A 10,359-nucleotide genomic window follows, 5' to 3' on the forward strand; every position below is an offset into this window, starting at 1 on the left:
GAGTAAATTAAATCCAACGCCTGAAAAAAAAAAAAAAAAAAAAACCAACAAAAAAGAAAACCAAACAACCAGCTTTCTGGGTAGGCATTCGGGAAACTAAGCATCGCAAATAAGCCAAATAATACATTTTTCCTGCTGTGCTTGGGAGTAGTATGTCAGCGCTAGCCACATGTGACAGGAGAAAATCCATGTTACTGCATAAAGGAAAAATTAACGGTGCATTAAAATGATACGCTGATGCAAAATCTATCGCGCAGTTTTCCTAAAGAAAAAAAAAATACTTTAAAAAAGTCAATAGAAACCGATTTTGATAATGGAAGGAAGCGAACAGCAAGGCTTCCAACCTGCGTGTATAAGCATGCCGAAAAAGTACATAATAGATGGTTAGAAAGAGAGAGCTGGGCTGAACTTGGAGTGTACCTGCACCAGGGCAGGGGCAGTAAGGCTGCGCTGGCAGCCCGTTTCTGACGGGCACGGTCACCCCTGCATCCTCACAGATCTCGAACCCCAGCGCTCCAAACCGAACGTTCTTTGTATTTCACATAGAGTTTAAGCAACTATACGTATTTCCCGACATAAGTACTTCAGCATGTACGCACACAGCCACATCTTTACTTGCTGAAGTCAACACTGGGCAAAGCCAGGGATAAGTATGCGCAAGCCTGAGTTTCATACATTGTCTATTCCAGCGCTCAAACCACAGCCTTTTCTGTTGGTAAATTGGTCTGTTACTCCAGCCCCAAACGCAGGGAATGGACTGTTACGTCCAGCGACACAGCCTGCTTGTTTCTCTCAGTGTCATCCCGCCCTGAGTCAACTCCTTCTTTCTCTTCACAGCAACTGCTCACTTCTGAGCTTTCACCCCAAATGGCCTGGGCTCTGCTGCTGGGATTCCTGTTACCGGACGTCCATTGCTTCTAGAAACTGCTCCCCCAGTACGGGGTGGCAACAATAATGCTCTTATACGGCTCGGCCATTTGTCACTCATAAGTCAATGGAAAATACCACAGTCCTCTTGCCAAGAGATGATGTAGTGGCCTTCTGCACTTCTTACTAGGAAACCCAAGTTCAAGGTTCATCTTGATGGTTTTCACGTTGTCAACTATTTGCTTTGTTGTGGAAGTGTACATAGCAAGCTGTGAGGGAGAGGGAGGGAGACTGTTTATGACACTAGCCACAGCTTTTTCACTGTCACTATTTGGTCCATAAAGTGCTTCCGTACAAGCAGTTCCGTCTGGATGCTTCTCTTTCAGCAATACCCTTCATGGAAAAATTTTGACTGCAAGGAATTGTGCATATATACAAGAGGAATAAGCTAGTGAATTGCTAAGTGCAATAAAGTAAAACCACTTCACCCCAAGTATACGCCTGTAAGATGGACAATTCAGTGCCAGTTTTGTAAGTAGGGATTTGACTACATCGACACCGATTTGATTCTAAAACTACATTTATTGGTTGAATTCGGCCAAAAGTAGCGGCAGCTGCTGCATGAAAGCCATGCTAGCATGAGTTGCATACTCCCCCAGCTGGAGAAATTTTTTCCAGGGCTCTGAGAGCTGCAAGCTCTACAGATGAGTTTGAGGTAATATTCCAGAAGCAGACTGTAGAAACTGAAAGTGAGACCTGAAGGCGGGATCCTCTGCTGCTTTATGTAGAGAAGGTCTCCTCAGATCTTGGGTAGTAGGCTCAGACACGGATTCATCGCTTACCAGGGCTGAAATGGGTTATAGTTTTGACTTGATGTTCAAAACTGTCTTAACAACCTTTTTATTCTTACCCAAAGAGAAGTCACATTCACTCCGGTCAGTGCTGCACAGGTGCACCAACACCAGGTGCCTTTGCAGCTTCTCAGGTTGCTGTTAGTCTTGAAAACAAAAGCCGGCACTTCTTCAGTGCCTGTCCCAGCATGTTTTCCTCTTTTTAGGTATCTGCAAGGTATCTCCTTGACTCATGAATTATTCAGATCAACAGCCGATTGGTTGTAGGGGTCCCCACTTCCCCAAATATCAATATTACACCAATATTAAACCCAACATATTTTATTTACCTGACCTTTTCTTCAAATTGGCTTTTCCTGCTGTTGAGCCTGTATGGTCTTTTAATGTGAGACGGCGTTGTAAGAACTCAGCCTACTTTCAGTTCAGCTGCACTGTTGCCACACCCAGGTACCTAATCACCAGTCAGAGCCAATGCTGCCATCTCTGTAACTGTACACCAGAGCTGTAACCTTCAATAGTTTGGGGACACAGAAAAGCAAGATAACCTACTGGCATATTACATCAACATCATCTTCCACATCTGAAACACAGGAAATAATTTCATACTATAAAATGACAAGCTGTGTCAAGAAGCAGCAAGAAGCGGCTGCTCGGAAAGGGGAGGCAAGCTGGAAGATGAAGACAACACCAAGGTAGGCAGGGCAGTGGCCTCACCAATGGGGCTTGATCCCACAGTACCCAAATGCGGGAAGAGCAGGTCTGGTGATGGTAACCAGGATCAGCCAAGAGTCCAGATCTCCGGACAGGTTCATAGTGAGTAGATGGATCCAACGTCAAGCCAGGAAGTCAATTCTGTAAATCAGGGTCAGGGTCAGTGAGGTGCGAAGTGAGGCACAGACATGCAAAGCGCAGGCAGAGACTGAGGGCAAGGGCTTGAGCTTAAATGCAGCACCCACTGCTTAAATGCAGGGAGGCACCAACATTTCTCCAAGCTCTTCCTCACACATCGAATGTGTCACCACTCACTGCCTGACACAAGGTTACATGGCTTTGCCAGGTCAGAGGTGGCCTTGAGCACAGGCAGCCAAGCCCATAGAAGTGGGGAGAAGAGATTGCAGAGCCTGTAGCTGCACTCAGGACCATGACAAGCTGGGCAAAATGGAGATAGATAGGAAGCTTTTTAGCTATAGCACTGTCTAAAGGGGCAATAATGATAGTGTGTACTGAAGTGAGAAATGCTGGGCTGAAAGAAGGTTGTGAGGAGAACCAGGTAAGGACTCATCTAGGAGCCAATATAATTTAATATTTTCATGACCTTTGCATAAAAATGAGAGGGTTTTTTAATGAGCTTTGCTGATAAAATAAGATTGAAGAAGACCAATGTACATGTTATAAATTTATACATTTATGTATACACACGAACATTGTGAATTCATACAGTTTTTATTCTCGATGACTGAAGTATAGAAAAGTAGAAGATACTAAATACTACAAGATCCAGGGTTATGCACATAAGGACTAACAGTAACAGTTTCTTATGAGAATTAACAATAGAGAATATACCCCGAAACTCCCGGGTGGAAGTCAGTGAGTCGCAAGGCATTTTTGAGTCACCAGAGTGATGCAGCTATGAAATAAGAAAGTAGTGCCTCATCTCTGCTCTGGTGAGACCCCATCTGGAGCACTACGTCCAGCTCTGGAGCCCTCAGCACAAGAAGGACTGTTGGAGTGGGTCCAGGGGAAGACTACAAAAATGATCCGAGGGCTGGAGCACCTCTCCTATGAGGACAGGCTGAGAGAGTTGGGGTTGTTCAGCCTGGAGAAAAGAAGGCTGTGGGGAGACCTGACTGCAACCTTTCAGTACATAAAGGGAGCCTATAGGAAAGACGGGGACAGGATTTTTAGGGCCTGTTGTGATAGGACAAGGGGTGATGGTTTTAAACTAAACCAGGGTAGGTTTAGACTGGATATAAGGAAGAAATTCTTTACAATGAGGGTGGTGAAACACTGGAACAGGTTGCCCAGAGAGGTAGTGGAGGCCCCATCTCTGGGAACATTCAAGGCCAGGTTGGACAGGGCTCTGAGCAACCTGATCTAGTTAGCGGTGTCCCTGCTCACTGCAGGGGGGTTGGACTAGATGACCTCTAGGGGTCCCTTCCAACCCGAAACATTCTATGGTTTTATGATTCTATGATACCTAAAGCCTAGGGTGAGATAAAATATTTCCAGTGAAGATATGAAAATGAGTACTGTTGTACTGTTGCATCCTATCTAGGATATCATAGGGAATTATGATCACCCATGTTCAAGAAGAATCAATTCAGACTTAAATAGAGCAGAGGCCTCTGGGGAATGGACACCTTATCTGAGACACATAGATTAGAAGGATTTGACTTGTTTAACCTAGTGAAATAAGATGTGAAACAGTTCTAAGCATATCAGGGATGTTAATGGATTGAATTGTCACAAAAGGAAACAAGCATAAGCAAGATACAAATCAGTATAGGCTGGAAAACTGGAAGATGGTTTCTAATCTTCAGGTGTGGAAACAGCCTTCTCTTAGGAGAGCAGAGGGAGAAAATTTAATTGATGTAAAAGTAGAGCTTGGCAGATTCATGAAAGTAGTTCCATGACAAACTTGCCTGCAAAAGGCAGGAGGAATGGATTTGATGACCTGTGCAACTATGTCCTACGTTCTTAAGAGGATTGTAATCAAAGGATAAAGCAAATAAACATGAAAAAGAGGTTTAAAGTATAGAGAGAAGAATCAGATACAGCACTTAGGATGACTTGAAATGTATGAATCACAACAATCAAATAATTAACCCATTTTAAGGGCAAGGTGAGACATGGTCTGTGATTTGAACCCAAGTCGGGAGGAACCAGAGATGTCTTGGTGCCAGGGTTGCGTTCATCCAAAGCAGGTATTAGGGAAGGGGCTGGCAAAAGAGAAGACAAAGAAAGACAAGGGGTAAAGAAATGAGATATGTGACTAGGAAAAAAATATCAAAGCAGGAACAGAATTCAAGGTCAAAGTAGACAAAGGAGACGTGAAGAAAAGGAAGAATCTAACACTGATAGAAAGGCATTCTTGTGAGACCCTCTGTTGCTGGGGTCACTGAGTATTGTCAGTTTAAAGGCTGATATGCTAACAGATGCAGATAACTGCAGTTCAGGAAGTAATCCTGTAAAATTAAAGGGAGAAAGAAAGGAAAAATAATAGGAAGGACAGGGGGAGAATAGGATAGACCTGGGCCTGGGTAATAGAGGGCAAATAATGATAATATGACATGAAAGGCTGTGAAGAGAAGGATGGCAGCAACAGCAGTTACTGCATCCTGAAGAGGCTAGAGTCAACAGCAGAGTTGTTACAGTCTGATGAGCTACAAATGGCACCGGGATGGAGATCATTTCAGAATGGAGCTTATTTTGTTTCAAACCCTCCATTGTGCCTTGCTCGCCACCCCTGTAATTAGTCGACTATGAATCTCATGCACCCAACCCACCTACCACCATTGTTTTTTATTAACTATTTACAAAGCTGAATCTTCGTCTATTAATACTTTGCTCTTGGTATTCATGCATAAGGAACAGATAGGAGTCATGGTCTTGCCTGATACTGGATTGTGTGTGCTGTTTGTAAGCAGCACTCATTTCTTGTCTTGACTTCTAGTAACTTCCTTTTAAGCCATCGTCCTTTCTGACTATGCTGCTATTTAAAGTTGCTTTTGTTTTAACTTTGGTCCTGTAAGAAACAAACAATTTGGAGAGCAACATTATGTTAGCTTATGTTTAGCTAAGAATATGAAGCAGAAAGCAAATAGAGTTGCTCAGCCCATAATTAATTTTTACAACCAAAGCCTTTATATACTCCCCGTAAATAATATACCTGTTGCAAAGCATTTTGTGGCTCTATTTTCAGAGAATCGGATAGCTGCCAGAAAAGACTTACAGATTTTCATAGCTACTCATTACAAAAAAACTAGAACTTACTCTGAAATGACACATAATCCTTTCCATTTTAGAATGCATTTAAAAATAGTCTCTATCATTCATTTATTTAGGAGGTCTGTTGCATCTGAGAAACTGCCAAAATTGTTAGAACTGATTAATAAGAAGAGTTAACATCTACAGATTTTGCCCTGAAGTATAACTTTGCCTCTCATGGAATGGAGTTGAGGATTGTTTGGCTGAATCACCAGTGTGGGTTTTATGTTTCCCTGCCAGCCATTAATGGACTGTAAAAAATAAAAATTAAATAATAATAATAAAACAGAATATTAAACCAACTCTGTAGAATTATGTTGACTTGCCTCCCTAAAAATGGATATTACTGCAAAACATGCAGACAGGGAGAGAAACAGATGGACGATATCTGACAAATAAAATTTCCAGATACTGTCCCATCTGTTTCCTTCTACATGTTTCAGCTATAAGCTTTTTAGCATTATAGGGTTGCTTAGGTGATATTCCTCTTTGCAATGACGTCACACCCAAAGTCTAGCAAAAGCAGGTTGATGCAGTAATCTGAGAGCAAGGATCAGTTCACTGGATTATCACCAATTTATGTCCTCAAAAATATAGGCATTAAGTTTCCCCTTTTTATCATGGAAAGATTTTATCTTCAAGAAATTATTTGATAAACTCTTTGGTTTGCTTTTGAAGTTGTTTTCCAGAAACAGTAAGACTGGCAAAATTAGAGAAAAAAAATCAAAATGTGCAGAAAACATTACTTTGCAAAGATAGTAAGAGAGATGTACTTATAAATACATTGGAGACATTAAGTCATTGTCAGTTAAAATGTGAGGAGTTCCTGATGATGTCCTGTGGGTTTGAAGGCCATATTACTTTATCTGGTAAAATATAAATGTTTAGCTCCTCTGCTTAAGTTTTTTTATGTTTTCTTTACTTCCTGAGATTCTCAGTGACTTCATTTATGAAAGAAAAATGTGTTATGAATATTGCTACATTTTACAAAACCAGAATACATTAACTAGGAAGTATCATGGCCCTAAGGAGGATAACCATACAGACAATCCAAAAGGCAACACAGTCCAGACTCCTCCCACTGACTTCAAGGAATAAAAATGGGCATCAGTCTAGCAAAGCGTCTGGAGAAATGGCTTTCATCACCTTTCATGGAGACAACTGAAATGGGTATGAAGTCTTAGAATCAGTGAGGTAGTTACATGGTTAAAGTTACACACTTGATTATGTCTTACTGAGCTGTCTGTACTGTGGTTTGATACGCTAAGGAAAAATCTTTGGCATTTTTCTGGATCAAGGCTTTTAGAACTCTGCATAATAGTGTAATTGAAGCTGATTACAATTTTGGCTTAGAATAGAAAAGTTTTTCACTAACTGGAAAGCAAATTATGGAAAAGAAAGAAAAAAAAAAAAGAGAAAGAGGGAGAAAGGAGGGGGCGGGGGAGGGGGAGAGAGAGAACTCTTGAATCCCTTAAATTACTATTGAGTTTTTCTCAGCTGATTTACTCCCCAAAATAAAGGGCCAGTCAAGATCTTCTTTAGAGTTCTTCCATGCTGCTGCTCTACAAAGTGACAGATATTAACTGTATTCTTACCTATTTTGATGAAAAGTCAATCTGTATACTTTGTTCATTAGGAAAATCTGGAGAATATTTTAAAAGAGTAGTGAAGGTCACATTTTTGTCAAATTACATATTTGTGTGCATGGCCAAAAGCAAACTGCTTCATTTAAGTTGTAGCATAATTGTCCATTCAATAAAGAAGCCTCCACGTGTCATCCACAGCCTTAAAACTGGGATTTTAGAAGTACTTGAAGAGTAGATGTTTTCTGACTCACTTGAGTTTTTGTTCCTATTTCTAGAGTAAAAATGTGAAAATGTAGAAACTGGAAATACACAAAAGGAAGAATTCAGAATGCAACGCCCTTTTCAAGAGAATAGCACCTCATGTACTATTTAGCAAATGCCTTTGCGTACATCTACAAAAACATCTGTCAAGGAGTCAATTTCTATACTTACAGAATACTTTCCTTTTAGCAATCTTAAAATGTAAGCTTAAAAGTTGTTTCTAATGTGCATGTACATCCTCAAAGAGAAATTGCAACTTGGTGCCATCAGTAAATTATTTTTTTTACAAGATTATAATATTTCTAAAATAAAATTTTAAATGGCCAGATTAAACAAGTATCTCTAATTTAAATAAAAATCCAATTACCAAATCTTCATTGATAGGCACATCATGTTGCTGTTGGCTGGACGATTATTTTAGTCAAATAAAAGTAGTCTATGGCACGAACTCTAAATGCTTTCATTATTGGTATACCTGCCCATCTGTTATCCTGCAGAACTGTGCACACACTATAAAAGTATATCCTGCCTGTTCTAGACATCCAAAATAATACCATTTCTGCACAGAATCAATAAAACATAGGAAGAAACAGGCACATGGAAAGTAATTCTGTTAATGAAACATTTGATCTTGTTCTATCTCTATAGGCAAGAAACTGAACGTCTTATAGATCATCTCACATCAAGTTTTAGCTTGACAGCTTGACTAAGATAAACAAGATACATCCCTAGGTTTGTTTTATATGAGACTGGTGACTGGATGTTCAGAACAGAAGGCTCTTCATTCTGTTTCTCCTCCTCAGTCCAAGGTTGTAGACTTGTAGAACTTTCTCCAAAATCTGCTTCTTCATGAAAGAAACAAGAAAAACATGAGAAGAAATGTGTTTTGAGCTTAATCTAGAGTTCTGTATATTTTATGTCAGACATGGTTTTTGTCTTTTCAGGTTATTATCCCAAAGATGTTGACATGGCGTTATTTGATTTCTTTGCCATGTACAGATGGCTTGTGGAGAGTTCATTTTCTTGTGCATTTGTTTCAATTTTAGGCACTTTTTTAGTTTATAAATAGTAAGGAATGGCTTGACACATATCAGAGCAACAAAATAAAATATGACTATATACACTGGGCAAATGCAGGTACTTCTTTCTTCTCTTTGCTGGCAATTGTTGATATTTGTTGGATGTAATATACTTTCCTTTAGTCTTTTTACATCAGGTCCTACAGGGTTCTTACTGGGAACCTGAAGACATATGAGCTGGGTGAATCAACTGCTAGATGGCCTGAGAATTGGCTGGACTGCCAGGCTCAAAATGTCATAATCAATCGCTTGACATCCAAATGGCATCCAGTAGCAAAATAACCAAGGGGTTGTTAACTGGGGCACATAATGCTTAATTCATTCATCAAAACAGGATTGCAGGTGACACTAGACTAGTTGAAGTGTCTGACACAACAACTGGGAGAGCTTCAGCTCAGAGGGAGTTGGAGAAACTCAGGACTAAAAGAAACTGGGCAGAGCCATGGCTGACCTGATATAATGTCGGCAGAAGGGCTGCATCAGGCAGGAGGCTGGACTAATGGACCTCCAAACATCTCATCCAACCAACATTTATGTCTGTGATTTCTATGACATTTGTATGGCATGCTTGCTGTTGCTCGAAGAATATGAATCTTTCCTTTGTGAATGATCTTGTAAGAAAATAGGGAGACTCATAAATTGAAAGAGGTAGGAAAAAATACTTTTCCTTGGCAGATTATAGTTAATGTATTGCAAACCATTCCCTTTATAACTAGTTTTCAAACTTGTATTTTACATCTTCTTACCCAGTTACTGCATTTATAAGAGACTTGTTTTTACAAATGGATAATGAGGTATTTGACATAAACTGTTTGCTGTGTTTGGAATATTAGGCTCAATAAAATCTTAAAATACATATGAAATGAATATTAAAGCCATGCATTATGCTTTAATAACATTAAATATAACACTAAAGTAACAATATTAAATGTGTACATATAAATATGCTTCTAACAGTTGCTATATATGGTTTTAATTTTCTGCTGATATATATCTGTACACCCACTTGCTGTATGTTAAATACTACTTTTAAATGAAAGTCACATCCATTAATGTATGTAAATGAATTATAAACACTCTCATAAAGACTATCCATACTCTTGAAAGTTTTAGTAACATGATTGGTGTAAAGTTTACCTGAGTGAAACTGGAAAAAAAATTAAAGTTGTTTGGAAATTACCTGTAATTCCAGACTTCTGGAAGCTGATAAATTAGTACCGACAACTCTCTCCTAGCTCCGTATTTTGATTTTCTTCTACTATAAACTTAACAAAATCTCACTAGGGACTTGTCAAGATTAATCTATTGTTTATGAAATCACTTAAAGCCTCCCAGTTCAGATTATTAAATATAAATAAATAAAAATCCAATTGAATATGTTAAAACATAAATGAAATACTATCTCAGTTGGGGATCTACTGATTCCTTACTGCTGTGGTGGAGGGTACTGAAACAATATTTAGGATGTCCTATTCTGCAGGATATGCATACATACAGAATGCACCAACACTGTCAAGTCAGTTCAGCCTCCTAGTCTCTGGGTTAACATACAGAATCACAGAATCACAGAATCACAGAATCGCAAGGGTTGGAAGGGACCTCGGGAGATCATCTAGTCCAACCCCCCTGCTAAAGCAGGCTCTCCTAGAGCATGCTACACAGGACTTCATCCAGGCGGGCCTTGAATATCTCCAGAGAAGGAGATTCCACAACCTCCCTGGGCAGCCT

Source organism: Egretta garzetta, unplaced genomic scaffold (assembly GCF_000687185.1).
Source record: "Egretta garzetta isolate BGI_Z169 unplaced genomic scaffold, ASM68718v1 scaffold397, whole genome shotgun sequence".
In the NCBI taxonomy this organism is placed as follows: Eukaryota; Metazoa; Chordata; class Aves; order Pelecaniformes; family Ardeidae; genus Egretta; species Egretta garzetta.